Genomic DNA, 13245 nt, shown 5'->3' on the forward strand with positions numbered 1-13245 from the left:
GCACAGGCAGGCTCAGCTATAGCCAGGGCAGCTGAGAAATGCCTACGACTTCAGCCCTTAGATGGAGGTGGCTAACTCCTCAACCTCCAGGGCCCACTCCAAGCCCCCTGCTCCAGAAGAGCTGAAGTGAGATGCAGCTGCAGCTGGTGGAGGGAGGGAAAGCTGACTCTGGGCACTAGGCAGAGATTCCGTGCTGGGGAGGAGGGCAGAGTCCAAAGGCCTGTGCCCTGGAGGGGAGGGAGGAGAGTCTCCCAGGCCCCGATTGTGCACCAGCCTGATAGTGGGGGACCAAGGGGGGAAACCTCCACCTTGCCTCCCAAGCACATAGGGCTTACCTAGGACAGAGGGTGTATCAGAGTGGACTTCTGAGAGCCCACGCTGGGCCAGAAGCACCTGTTGCCCGAGGTCCAGTCCTGGGCACAGAGTGGCCACTTCCACTCTGGAGAAGCCTGTGGTGCTCTGGGGTGATGAAAGCCCAGCAGGGTCCAGGACCAGCTCAAACAGGTAGATGGATCTGAGTTCCCGTGCTAACACCCCAGAGAGGAGATCGGCCTATTGGGGGCTATTAAAAGCATTTATTTCAGTCTCCATTTGGTTTGGATAATTGCCCCTTTAAACCTGGCCCTGAGATTTGATCTGCAGTATTGGAGGTGGGGCCAGTGGGAAGTGTTTGAGTCCTGGGGACAAATCCATCCAGAACAGCTGGTGTCCTCCCTGCCACCAGAGGGAGTCTGCCTTCATTAGTTCACGGGAGAGCTGGCTGTTTAAAGGAGCCTAGAGCCACCTCCTCCTCAGTTCCTTCTCTCCCAGGGTGACACACCTGTGCCCCCTTCCCTTGCTGTTGACAGAGGCTCCCTGAGGCCTTCCCCAGAGCTGGTGTGGCCCAGGGCAGCCTGCACAACTGTGAGCCAACACACGCCTTTCTTTATGAGTACCCAGCAGGTATTCCTTACAGCAATGCAAAACTGCCCCTGGGGCAGGGAGACTGTGTCCTGCCTGCAGACTCTCATGCCATAAGGACTGTCCCCTGGCTGTGGGTGCCTGCAAGGCTGTCCTCTGCGGAGACTCTGCTTCCACCTCTCCTGGGCAGAGGTCTTCGGGTACTGCCCTCCTGCAGTGGGTAGTGAGTCTCTGCCTGGAGCCTCAGGCAGGAGGAATTTTACTCAGGAACTGGCTCTGTGAACAAATTTCAATAACCCTTACATTTTCTTTCTTTTTATAATCCTCTCCCTTAACTAACTACTTGACCTTTAGAATTGTTTCCCAGAAGTTTTCTGCAAGACAGACGAGTTAAAGATTCTGAGGTCCCCTGGGCAGACTTCCGATGCCAAGACTCGCCTGCTCCCAAGGCACAGAGCCCCTTGTTAACCGTACCACCGCCTTCCCCGGTGGCACATAGCGATCCTTAAAAAACCAGGATCCCAGACAGACAGTCGGAGAAATGGATTTGAGGAAGCTCATCCATTCTCCTGACAGACGTCTTTTATATTAAAAGCCCCTTTCGTCCTCTGCAGTCTTCACCATCTCCATCATTGGATATAGGTGTGGTGAGGAGCTAGACGGAGGCCTAAACCCTCCTGCTGGTTCCTGCAATGCTGGTTTCAGTGCAGATGCCTCCCACCCCCACTGTCACTGCAGATGCCTCCCACCCCGACTCCCACCCCCACCGTCACTGCAGATGCCTCCCACCCCCACTGTCACTGCAGATGCCTCCCACCCCGACTCCCACCCCCACCGTCACTGCAGATGCCTCCCACCTCCACCTCCACCCCCACCCTCACTCCCACTCCTCTTCCAGAGCCTGGGGCTTGGAATGGGCTCTGAAGTTTGAAGGGTTAGTTATTTCCCACCCACGAAAATTGGTACCGAGAGTAGGGCATTGCTATAAAGATACCTGAAAATGCAGAAGTGGCTTTGTATTTGGGTAACCAGCAGGTTGGAGGGGTTTGGAATGCTCAGAAGACAAGAAGACGGGAAGGTTGGGGAGTCCTTAGAGACCTGCAGAGGGGCTGTGCCTGAAGTACTGATGGAAATACGGACAGCCAGGCCCAGGCTGGCCAGGGCTCAGGGGGACTCGGGGAATTTACTGGGAACTTGAGCAAAGGTCACTCTTGTTGTACCTTAGCAGCATTTAGGTGTACCATGTTCATGTCCTAAGACTTTGTGGAAGGCCATAATTAAGAGAGATGACTTAGGGTATCTGGTGGAAGAAATTTCTAAGCAGCAGTGTTCAAGAGGCAGGGTGGCTGCTTCTAACAGCCTGTGGTCAGATATGGGTGCAAAGGAACAACTTAAAGTTACTTAAAAATAGTAGAGAGAAAAAGTTTGAAAATTTTCTGGACTGTCCACGTGACATAGAGGGGAAAAGCTTCAGAACTGATGTCTGGTGAAATCTGGGAGCCCCGCAGAAGCCAGAGGTGGGTTAAGCCCCAGAGAGAGACCCTCCTGGGCCAGTGCTGAGGGCAAATGTGGGGCTGGGGACCCCATACAGAGTCCCCACCAGGGTGCTGCCTAGCAGAGCTGTGGGAAGAGGGAGGGCCTGCTGCCCTTCAGACCCCAGAAGGGGAGAGTCACCAGCAGCTGTGCCCCCAGCCTGGTGGTGGTGCCCAGCAGAACCACAGGGGTGGGGCTGCCTGGCCATCTCTGTCCACCTTCTCCTCCAAAACCACAATCCCAGGAAAATGATGAGAAAAAACATCATACAAATCCCACTTGAGGGACACTGTACAGTATACGTGACCAGTGCTCCTTCCTCAAAACTGTCAAGAACATCGAAAACAAGGAAAGTCTGAGAAACTGTCATAGACAAGGGGAGCCCAAGGAGACTGGACACTAAATGTGCTGTGCTGTCCTCGATGAGGTCCTGGAACAGGAAAAGGAAATAGGTGAAACTACGAACATCTGAATTAATTTAAACTTTGGTTCATAAAATGTTTATATTTTATTTTGAATTATTGATTATTGTTAATAACAATTATGAATGATCATCAGTTAGCTAACAGTGATTCATTAATTATGAAAATGTACCATATTAATGTAAGATGTAAGTAATATGGGAAACTGGATGCAGGGTGTCTGAAGAACTCTCTGTGTATCTTCATAATTTTCTGTATATCGACATTGTTCTACAGGAAAAATCCAGTTTGAAAAATCTAGTGGGTACAAACGAAGTTCCTCATTCCTTCTTTCTATGTCAGATAATGCTGCCCTTCTTGGGCATTCAGTGACATTTATTTTATTAATTTTATTTTCCAAATTTTAACCTCATTTGATATTTTTCACATTATCTTACATTTTTAAAAAAATGTGAGGTTAATGTGAGGGTACGGACTGGGTCACAACATTTGAATTTGTTAGGTGGAGTCCCACTTATAGTTGTATTCCGCACCCTAAAGGTGTGACATCCACCCCTACATGGTGCCCAGTAGGTGGGAGCACCCAAGGAAGAGCACTCTCCTCCCGCCCCTCACTCCCCATCCCCCCAGCTTGAATTAAAATGAGTTTTTCTCCTATGGGGGTGTGAATTAGATTGTCTACAGTCTTCATTTCAGTATTGAGTACATTGGATATTTGCTTTTTCATTCTTGTGGCACTTTACTAAGAAGAATGTGTTTTAATTCCATCCAGGTTAATACAAATGATGTAAAGTCATCATCTGAATGCCCATCAAACCAGGAATGGATTAACAAACTGTGGTACATGCATCCCACAGAACACTGTCTTACATTTAATATCTACTTACAGGCATTCCTTGTGTCCCATTAGCTATTGGCAGAAACTGTGCTCTTTGTTTAATTTTTCCCGTATTTTCAGGGCAATATTTAGCATGGAGTGTGAGGGCCACAAATGTGCCATTAGTTTGCCTATTTTGAGTCATGTCTAGAGTCTAAAAGAGTTTTAAAGAGGATTTAGTACAGCACCTTGTCTCAGAATTCAGTGACGGATGCAGGATTAGAAGTCCTATTTGCTGAAATTCCAATTCATTGAACATTTTATAACAACTTAACTCACAAAATAATAACCCTGATGGATCATAGTAGTATATAGTTTACTATTAATTCAACTATTGAGAGAACATCAATAGGAAATACTTCTTTTCCTGATAACATTAACTTCTTCTGCTAGTTTTTCAAATGGGGTTTCATCTTCTTTAAATGGAAAAGATAGTCACAAAAGAAGTATTGCCATTGACGAGCTGAACACCATTTTTTATAAGCAAATATTTTCATTTAAAGAATTTTATAAATTGAGAAATTGTGTCATTGCCTGAAATAGCTTTTGATTATTATTTGATTTTTTTTTTTTAGTATGGAACATATCTTACTACGCTTAAAAATTTTAGTGATTATAAGGTCAGTGTATGTTTGATCTTTTGATAGTGATAATGGACATACAGAGATTATTTTGAGGAGAAAAGTTTCAGCAGTTTCTTCCCAAGTGCCAAGAATCTCCTTTTCCCTCTTTGGAGATAAACTCCTTTGTCTTGGCCTGCAGGGCACAGTTTTGTGTCCTGCATTATTTTCAAATATGGTGCCCAAATTTCTTGAAGAAATAAACTCAATATAAAGAAGAAATAATTTTCTTTTTTACACAATGATCAGAAAATAAGGTCAGTGACTTTATACTGTTATTAAACATTGACAGTTATAATAACATTCATTATCAAATGACCAGTTGCTCAGCAGTGTAGTTCCAAACATCATAAAGCAGAATTTTGCTTTTGTTAAACTGTAGAGTGGCTTTAATTTGATATGCAAAATAATTATTTTTGAAAAACAGGATGACACTTTTGCTTTACTGAGACAATTATAAAAAAAACCTTGTGGTAGCATATTTGTGCTCTTATATTTGATGTTGGCAAGTCAACACACCAGCAAGTAGACACCTCTGAGTAGGGAGGGGGTTGATGGAGTTTGCTAGTGGGAGAGTCCTTATCTATTGAGTGCTGTTAACAAGGGAGTTGTTTTTGCCCTACAAGAACAAAAAACACAGGGAAAATAATTAACTTGAAATTTGGAGAGAGACAGAGGTGCCTGCAGGGAGAAATAGAACCCAAGTATTTGCTTCCTTGAGACAGATGTCACTGAAGTAAGTTAGTCAGAAGATGTAGATAGGAATTCTTAATGAGTTGTCAAAGCTGAGCGTGGGCCAGCCCTAGAGTGTGAAGACCCTGCAGGTGTGCAGGCTATCCTGAGAGTTTGAAGACCCTGCAGGTGTGTGAACGGGCCTGAGAGTGTGAAGACCTTGCAGGTGTGTGAACGGGCCAGAGAGTGTAAAAACCCTGCAGGTGTGTAGGCCGGCCTGAGAGTGTGAAGACCCTGCAGATGTGTGGGCTGGCCTGAGAGTTTGAAGACCCTGCAGGTGTATGGTCTGGCCTGAGAGTGTGAAGACCCTGCAGGTGTGTGGGCTGGCCTGAGAGTGTGAAGACCCTGCAGGTGTGTGGGCTGGCCTGAGAGTGTGAAGACCCTGCAGGTGTGTGGGCTGGCCTGAGAGTGTGAAGACCCTGCAGATGTGTGGGCTGGCCTGAACGTGTGAAAGTCCTGCCAATCGCAAATGTGGGTGAAGGGGGTTGGCCAATTTTTTAGGCTTTTCCTCAGAAACCTCACCAAACACTCACAAGAAGAACAGAAGAGAAGCCTGGGAAAGAGTCCCCAGGTGCTGTCTGGGAGAAGCATGGCAGCCATCATAGAAATCTGGCCCAGAGCCATCTCCCTCTTTTCTATAAGGAACAAAAACTCTGTTGTAGGAAAGACAATGAAACTGTGGACTGAGGCTCTGGTGGAAATTGCACTGAAGATGGGGAAAGAGGAAAGGAAAGCCACGCTCTACCCCAGGTGATGGGGAGAAACACTTCGCAGCTCCACCACTAAACCTGGGGGCTGCAATGCTGGGAAGGACGTACTCTCAGCCCCAGGCTCCGAGTGGTCGCCTAAGAGTAAGATGTCACAGGAACATCAGAAAAATACCCTCTTCTGTACACCCTAGTCCCAAGCTGATAAGTGTGGAGAATAAATCGCTCATGAGCATGGCTGGGAGAGGTGCAGAGACAAGTCGCTCCAGGGACCAGAGCAGATGAAGGCCTAACTTTTGACTATATTTACATAACCTCCCACCCTAAAAGCCTAGTATAAGAAAAGGTGTGGTCATGTCTAAGCATTAAAAGGAAAAGATATCTGACGCAACATATTTAGCTTGCAAAAAACGGTTATGAAGTACAAGAGGCAAGAAAAAATAAAAGTTGAAAAGACAAGCAATCGTCAGAACCCATCTCAGACATAACATAAATACTGGAACTATCAGATGTATTAATGGAATTAAGAAAGTATTACTAGTATGTTTCATGTATTGAATGTTTGTGTGCCGTCCAGATTCATATGATGAAGCCCTAAGCCCCAGTGTGATCCTATGTAGAGGTGGGGCCTTTGGAATCTGATTAGGTTTAGGTAAGGTCAGGAGGATGGGCCCCCCCAAATGGGATAAATGTCCTTATAAAAAGAAGAAGAGACTTGAGTCCTCTCTCTTTCTTTCTCTCTTTTTTTTCTCTCTCTCTAATACAGCAAGAAGTCAGAGGTTTATAACCAGGAAGACAGTTCTCTCAGGATCAAATCAGCTAGTAGTCAACTCTACAAGAAAACATAAAAATTCTAAAATCCTTATACAAGCCACATTAACAAAGATATTTATGTATTGCTTATAAAAAAGAACAAATATGCATGGACACCAGCACTGCCATATTTCTGATATCTATATCAGATAGTAGGCTGTAGTGATTATTAGTAACTTATTCACACTCAATTCCATATTCTATAATGATGTTTTTTTCCCGGGGAATTTTCTATATAAATAGTTTTAGAAAGGGAATTTTCTAAATATTTAACTGGACATAAAATTCTAGTTTCCTTCACAAAGTAAGTTTCTTTAATTGTTTTGAAAGTATCCACTGGCTGTCTTCTCAACTATTGTTTACTTGCATGGCGGGGGTGGGGTGGGAGGAGAGGGGAGCCTACTTTATCTTCCTTTTTAGGTGATCAATTTTCTGTTGAGGGCCTTAAAACCATCCCTTTTTGTTTGATTGTTTTTGATGTTCTTAAATTTTATTCTGAGATGTCCAGTGTGGATTTTTAAAGTCTACATGTCTTATTTAGCTTTCAGCGCTGTCCTATAATGTGTGACCTTTTGTCCTTCGACAACTGGAGTTTGGGAAACTTTCACATTTTCTCCTGTTGCTGTAACAATTAGCACAACTTAGTGGTGGGCCAGAGGTCAGAGTCTGTAATCAAGTGTTGGTGGGGCTGTGAAAGCCCAGGTCTTTTCCTACTTCTGGGGAGGCTGCAGTCCCTGGCTATGGACCCTTCCTGGACTGACCCCTCCCTCGGTTTCGCTCCTGACTGCCCTCTTTCTGTACTCAAATCCCTTTTTATAGGGATACACATGACAACATGTAGGGCCCACTCAGATAATCCAGGATAATCTTTCACCTAAAGATACTTAGTTTAATCAGATATGTACATCCCTTTGGCCAAGTGGGGTCATATTCCCAGATTCTGGGGACTTGGACCATCCCTCAGCCCACCACATCATTGCTCCTCACAGGTGATCCTCTCCATTTACTTCTTTTTTCCTCAACCTGTATGACACCTTTTGCTAACACTTCTATTTTTATCATCATCTTTTACTCCAAATCACTGTCATCCACGATAGTGCAATTTCCAGGTCTCAAGAAAATCTCTCACTTTCTTCTCTTTCTGCTTTGAGACTTGTTCTTGAATCCTTGCTCTCTGTGTGACACATGGAGTTATCTCCTTAAGGGATCTGGGCTTTAACAAAAGAGAGAGAAAAGCTTTGAGTCCAAATACTCCATCTTTCCTTCCTGCCATAAACATTCCAGGAAACAAAGGGGCATCTTGCCTGACCATCTGCTTGAAGTGAGAGGAAGGAAAGATGGGAAGAAAAGATACAAACTGCTTACTGTGGTGGAAGTTAACAGATTTGAGTTTCAGTCTTGGGTCTCCCCTGGCTGCCTGGTTTGGGACTACTTCACGAGGCTGTTACCAAATGTTCAGAGAACTTGACAGCACCCTGCAAATACAAATTATTACTTTTTTGCACAAATGGGGACAAAACAGTCATTGAGTTTCTTATTTATTTCTGTTCTTTTTTTAACCTTTTTTTTTTTTTTTAAAGCCACTCAAGTTTAGCAGTGGGAGGTTGAATGCCAATTTTAGCGACACTAATGTTGGTAAGCTCTGATGACCCACTACCATTGTGCCAGCCTCTGTTCTATTAAATGGTTGTTTTTAACTTGTGATAGAGACAACCATGACTGATTAAGTAGGAAATATTTTTTTTTCTCTTTTAAAACGAAGGGACATACACAGTTCTGAAGCCATTTTTTAATTTTCATGGAATAGCAATGGATTGACCTCTACATAGATTATTATGCTGCAGAGCTACGTGAGACTGACCTCAGTGAGGCAATTGATTTTTTCATAGTTCCTCATGAAGCCCGTTAGGCAGGTTTCTCTGTAGAGTCCATTACTGCACAGAGAGCCATTGGCCCTTTTTATGACTTGCAATATAAAAAGGTTCATTAGCTCCCAGCGCCTACACAATGCAGAGATCCAGGGCTGAGGGGCCAGGGCAGGCTCTGGGCTGCAGCCTTTTTCTTTCTGCTTATTAGCACCTTTTAATGGACAGTAAATCACCACTTTCACTTGTCGGCTTGGAATCCTTTCCTAAGGAGCAAACACACATGGGACATTAGTGACCTGCTCTTCCCCTTCTCATTGGTTATTAAAAGCCCAGAGTGTTGCAGATAAAAAATGTTTAGAGAGCTGTCCAGTAGGTCAGCTGTCATCTGCCCTCCTCCATGACATTGAGACACCACAGATACTGGTCAATGAATTTTTGCTCAATAATTTAGTGTAAGTATTTTCCAACAATAGGTGACAATATTTTTCCTGTTTTTAAGCTAGATTTTGCTAAATAAAAGATTAACTGGGAAGATATTTAAATGTAGAGCAATCACTAAAAATGGAGAGCTGAGATACCATTTTGATTCTTAACTCACCTCCCAAATTTGCGGGGAAGTACAGTTAAAATCCACTGGTGACAGACAGGTCAGTAAATTCCAGCTCACAAAATGCTGGAATTTCACCTAATGACCTGAAACTCCTAGGGACTCTGAACCCTTAACTTTTATTCTTCCAGAAACATCTTATTTGCTTTTAAACTTTAATTTTCTTTTATTATATAAGTAGTATATTTTATTTGAAAAAATATAACATATAAGATAATAAAAACTACATCATGGTATAAACTGTATAGAATTTTAAACATATTTGTATTCACATATTCATCCATATAGGAAAATCTTGTCTATTGTTCTAAATATATTGGGCACATCCTTTCAGATTAATGAATATAAGCCTGTATTATCATTCTTAATGAGCACATACTGCAAATTGCATGGATTTACCCTAAAATCTTTAGTAGCCATCCTGTTGCCTCAGCTTTATTTTCTCCTTTTCCCTCTCCCCTTCTCCTCCTCTTCCTCACACCTTTGCTATCCAGCAGTGACCATCCGTGAAGCATGGTGTGACAGCACAGTGTGTAGTCCCAGAGTCTGTGTGGACCCTAGAGTTAATCCCAGTGTTATTCTGTTGATGGCTGTGAGAGCCGGAACATGTTTCATAATTGGTTGAAGCCTGTAGCTCATTCATGCGCCAATGCAGATAATACACTCAGGGTGCATGAGGAAGAACTTGAATACTCTTCATAAAGTATTTAGCACTGTTCTTAGAATGTGGTAAATGTTTTGTAAAAGGTAACCATTGTGCTTCAATTCCAGGTAGAATTATGCGTGTATGTGTCTACTTCTTTGGGATAAATGCCTAAAAGTAGACTTGCCCTTTCCAAGGATTTCGAGTTTTGAAAAATCTATCCATGTGCACTGCTAAGTTATTCTACAGAAAGTATCTGCCAATTTGCCTCAGAAACAGTGCATTTAGGCACCAGTTTTCTCTTCTTATCACAAATATTAGGTGTTTTTGTTGAAAATAGGTCAAAAATTATCTCATTGCTCATTTTCAGTTTTTGGCTCCTCTTACGATTGTAAATCTCTATAATCTTCACATTCACTTAGCACCTCTATTTTATTTAGGGTCTCATTCCTGCATCAGCTCGTTTTCCTGGGCATGACACCTTCTGTAAGTAGTAAGAATTACAACCCACTTTGTGATATAATTTGCAAATTTTTCAGATTCTCATTTACTTTTCATTCTTATCATTTATGTTTGCAGGTTTTAAAATTATTTATGTTATCAAATCTCTTAGTGTTTTTCTCTAAGACGCCCGCTGATGGGAGTCACTGTGGGGAAGTGTTCCTTCTTTCCAGAGGAATCAGGATGTTCAGTTTAGCTGATTTGCTGTTTTCTATTTCTTTGGGATTTCCAGGGAAACCCCTCCTTTTGTAAGAAGACTCTAAAAATGTCACACACTGAAACCAACTAAATATTGATGTTGACAACCAAAGATTAGTGTCATTTCAGATGTCAAGAATTAGTAACATTTCCAAGTATCAGTGTAAAGGACTATGGTTTGGGCTTTGACACCAGGCTGCCTCTGTCGTGGATTGGGCCAACTCAAGGATTTCCTAGCCGTATACATTTCTCATTAGGCCTAACTTAGATAGTAATAGAATAAAAAATGGAAAAAATATTTCTATTACTCCAAGTTTATAAAAATATTAATCTACATATTCTTCCAAAATATTGTTTTTAGTATAGAAGTAAATCTTTAATTCTATAGTTTTTTTTAACAGAAGTTATAATTTAACATGTTTTTAGTTGACTAATTGTCTCAAACAGCATTTTAAGAACAATCCATGTACTACTGATTTGAGATTTCCTACCCTCTCCTTTGGTCAATATTCACTTGTGCTTTGGGGCTTAGATTTTATATTCTGTTCCAAGTTTCTGGCCATATTTGCTGCCATTGTTAATTTGCTAATGGTGTTACTCCCTGGTTCCTTTAAAAATGACATTTATTAAAACCAATAAAAAACTTTATATTTAAGCAGCTGGATTCAAATTTATACACCTGGTTCACCTCACTTTCTGTGAGAAACTGGGGACAAATTAATCAAAATCAGATTTATTTTTTTTGTCTTTGAGATGGAATAAATATTTCAGGATTTTTTGGGAGGATTATCTGAAATAAACATGCAAAAGTGTCTAGCAGTGCATACAACCTGACTCAGCGAAGGCTTAAATAACTTTTTCTCTTAACTCTGAAAAAGTAAAATAAGTTCTGTCATTGAGAAGATCTATTATTTACTTTCATTTAATCAGTAATTGGTTTAAATATGATGATGCTATAAAGGTTAAAGTTTTATTTTTAATTAAAAATTACTGGAAGACTAGAGAATATGGCTTGGACGCTATTCCTAAGTCTTTTCCTCTCTGAGTTCAACAATAGGCAAAATCGCTACCACTGGTATTATTTGTAATTAGTGTTAATTAGGTATTATTTTTAATTGGGTGACTGTAAATGAAAGAAAATAAATTCTTTTCCTTACATCAATGTTTTCTAACTTGAAATCTTCAGCCTATTTCAGTATTTTGCTTTCCCCCACTAAAATACGGATCAAAAACAAATTGTAAAATGTTTCACTTTGTTAAATTTTAAGCTTTACAATTTTAGAGTTTGTGTACATAACACTTCAAGTTTCCTAGAAGAAAAGCTATTTGTTACATAAAGTTCTGGATTTATGATAAGGTGACCAGACATCCTGCTTTTTAACAAATTGTCCTGCGTCCCATGGTGTTTTTTAAAAAGTCCCAATTTTTGGAAAGAATGCACAACAAGCTAGGGAACAGCAGGAGAATGGGAAGGGAATACATGGTTTTTGGCTGCCATGTGGCTATTTCACCAGGATATGAGTTTTATATTATTTTTGTTAATTTTATAATATTAAACTTTAATAATAATAAATAATTATTGAGAACTGATTATTGAGAACTGCTTATCAAAATTCGAATTGTTGATCAGTTGTTAGAATTCGACCACCATTGTTTGGACTTAATGAACAATGGCATTTTTTGGCATTTGCAACCACAAAAACATTTTGTAACTGTCTGTCAGACGATACACATCATACTGTGTGCTAGTGCTAGTTAAACAAGTGATATCAACAAATCAGCTATTCAGATAATTTAGGTAAGTAATTTATTTATTTATTTCATGAATTTAGCAGACAGTACTCATATTATTTATATTTTATAGTGGTGGCAAAATGTCTAGCTCCGGCCTTGAAAGTGACACTTATGACTTAGGAGTTATCATTATTAAAAAAAATACTGATAAGGAAAAGGTTAAATCTTGGGCATCAGCAAAAATCAAAATAGAGAACAAATGGTTAGAAATATTTCATCATTTCGAAACAAACCATGTTCCATACAATAATGCACTAAAAACTGTGGGATACGCACTGTCCTTACCAGGAACTAATGCTGCGACGGATCACGTTTTTAGTAAGGTAAATAAAGTGTGGACATTAGAAAAATCACAATTAAGTGTTGAGACTTTGAAAGCCATTTTATGTGTGAAATATAATTTAACAAATTCTTGTGAAAAATTTCATGACCTTTTAAACAACAACAGCAATCTACTAAAAATAATTCACTCAAATGAGAAATATGCCAAAGAATAAAATAATACTATGCATAAGTTTTAAAATTATATTTGTAAATTGTACTTATGTTGAAATTTAAAAAAATATATTAAAATACTATTTTTGCATTCTATTAAAATTTTTGCTCCATGGAGACCAAATTTTTAATTAAGAACACACCCCCCACACACACCCCCACCCCTGTCAATGGTGTCCCGCTTTACCAATGTTAAAATCTGGTCACCTTAATTTATGAGCCTCTGACTTTGGGGAAAAAAATAACTGTCTACTAAAGGATCTTGGTGACTAATATGGAGACGTAGTACAAATAGCCAAAGGGCACATTAATGATGAAATTATATCCGGAAAGTGCATCTTTCTCTCTCTCTCTCTTTGTAGAACTGAGACAGTGGCGGGCGCTTAACGCGTATCCATCCTTATTGCCAGGGACTATTTCTCAGCTGTAAAGACTTACTGGTTTCATGCCGGGGGGCCGTGTGATCTGTATTCATGAGATGAGTTTCAGCCCCATCTCCAGGACTAATTTCAACTATACGTGGAGGACATTTGTT

This window comes from Otolemur garnettii, unplaced genomic scaffold, assembly GCF_000181295.1.
Source record: "Otolemur garnettii isolate 467f Iridium unplaced genomic scaffold, OtoGar3 scaffold00056, whole genome shotgun sequence".
Taxonomy (NCBI): Eukaryota; Metazoa; Chordata; class Mammalia; order Primates; family Galagidae; genus Otolemur; species Otolemur garnettii.